The sequence below is a fragment of the Macadamia integrifolia genome, chromosome 12 (assembly GCF_013358625.1).
Source record: "Macadamia integrifolia cultivar HAES 741 chromosome 12, SCU_Mint_v3, whole genome shotgun sequence".
NCBI classification, from domain to species: domain Eukaryota; kingdom Viridiplantae; phylum Streptophyta; class Magnoliopsida; order Proteales; family Proteaceae; genus Macadamia; species Macadamia integrifolia.
In genome coordinates, this window is record NC_056568.1 from 16,126,052 (window position 1) to 16,128,302 (window position 2,251).

Genomic DNA, 2,251 nt, shown 5'->3' on the forward strand with positions numbered 1-2,251 from the left:
ATAAATGGGCGTCAAAACTCATAATTATGTGTCTCGTGATGAAACCTGATGTCACGGATGATAAATATAACATCGAAGAAAATATCAAAATACCCCAGATTGACTTAAAATTCATGAAACAACAAGTGTAGTATACATAATAAAACATGTATGATACATCTATCACCCTCAATAGGATAATAATTTATTCTCCCACTAATATAAGAGAGTATGACTAGATGACATAATAAAAGTACCATTTATTAGAGTCAATATTAGTTCATATTAGAAATAGATCTAATTGCTGGCTTGAATAAACAAGGCCAAAATAGTCAACAGTATAAATAGATTTCAGAAGTCATTTCAATAAATCAAAATTAAATAATTTTTTATTCCATTTGCATAAACTGTTTATGGTCTATACAATTATTAGACTCAAAAACTGGATTTCATTGAAACTATGCTGAAAATAGTTAATAAACCATCAACATGTAGAAGCAACATAGGATGATCTTGTGTTATAACATCTCAAATATGAGTATAGGTATCATCATTAATATTAATTTTTAAGATACCAACTCTACCCATAAAGAATCTTCACAAAAATCGATTTAAATAGACCACACCAATAACAAAGTTTAACTTGGTGAGATTCATGTGCATTCACTATAATAACTATATCACTCAAGAGTTATAACTGAAACTGTATCCTTATCCATTAAGACAGGAATACACTGGTCCTCTCATTTTCTTATATTAACTGTGAAAAGAACAATAAATTTTGAGATCCCCTTACCTTTGGGATCAGAATCCTTAAGTTACTGTCATTTTCTTTAACTTTGGTGACATCATCTTTAGGTAAATGTCACCTACTATGCTGCCCTAAGGAAAACCATGAAAGAACAAGATACGTCACTTTAGTGCTTTGGTGGAATCCACATCATCCTTTCAAGGTTCTCTAGAAATGCGTTTTACAGCTAAACATGTGCGAAAACTTACACCCAATTTAACTCCAATATATTTATTCATCATAGAGTGTTCCAAATATGATATGCAAACATAAAATGCCATTAATTTTCTACCTATGTCATTCATAAATAACTTTTTTAATATCATAGTAATGATAAACCAGTGCAAAAACATGCATAAACAGAAATACAATTCTGAAGCCACTATAGAATAAAGACAAAACACTATAGCTGTTCCAAAATAGTTATGGAACACAAAATAGTTATGGAACACAAAATATAGGTCTCATTTTTCTTGTTTTAAATTCAACCCAGTATATTGAACATACATCCACTGGTCGAACCATAAACAATATTTCAGAATATATAATTACATCTTCCACTAGTTTGACTAGTTAAGTAATTATCCACAACATCCCAAGTACATGATAAAGTGACATCATGAAAACTAATGGTATTTTATTATTCACAAGGCCTTGGGACTCTCAAAATAATTGTTTTAAATCTAAAAAAAACTTCATTAGACATTATGTGAAAATTGATCATTACCATATAAGACCATTTCAAATGATAAAATCCTTGACAATATCAATAACATAGTCAATTTTCAATACATTAATCAATGACCAATTGGTTATATGACTAAATACAAAAATAATAGTTTTTTTTTTTAATAAATACTTTCCCGATTAACATCGGTCAATGTTGATGACTTTTCTCGGTGGGTTTTTCGACGACCCATTGGAAAATCCAAAAAGTTCAATTTTCGAGGTCAATGTGTCAGATATCTAAATTGACCAACCTAATCGGTTCAGTCATGGCACAATTTTGGTAGAACCGATTCATCTTGATTTTGAGTTGGTTTATGATTTAATCACTTTAAGGGGACTTGATCAAGACATTGGATTTTATTACTATTATTATTTTACCTATGACACAATACCAATGCCAAGTCTCAAACGATCAAGTGTAGGATTGGTCTCAACCGATGTTGATTCGGATCATTGGATCTAATCAAACAATGCTTAAAACATACCTGTTCAACATTATAGTGGTCTACAATCTAATTTGGTATACCAAATCGGATTTAATTTGGTTCAATTCAACCTTTTTCAAATTAGGCCCATAAGCTTCAACCCATTACACTTAAACATGGGTAACCCAAAACAAACTTTTAAACACCCATAGGCTCAGCCCATTTAAACTTAAAAAAAAAAAAAAAATAAAATAAACATTATCCTCCATTGCCTTAAATGTTAACCCTTCTTATGCATCCCACCAGATAAAAAGTCCAAAAAAACTCA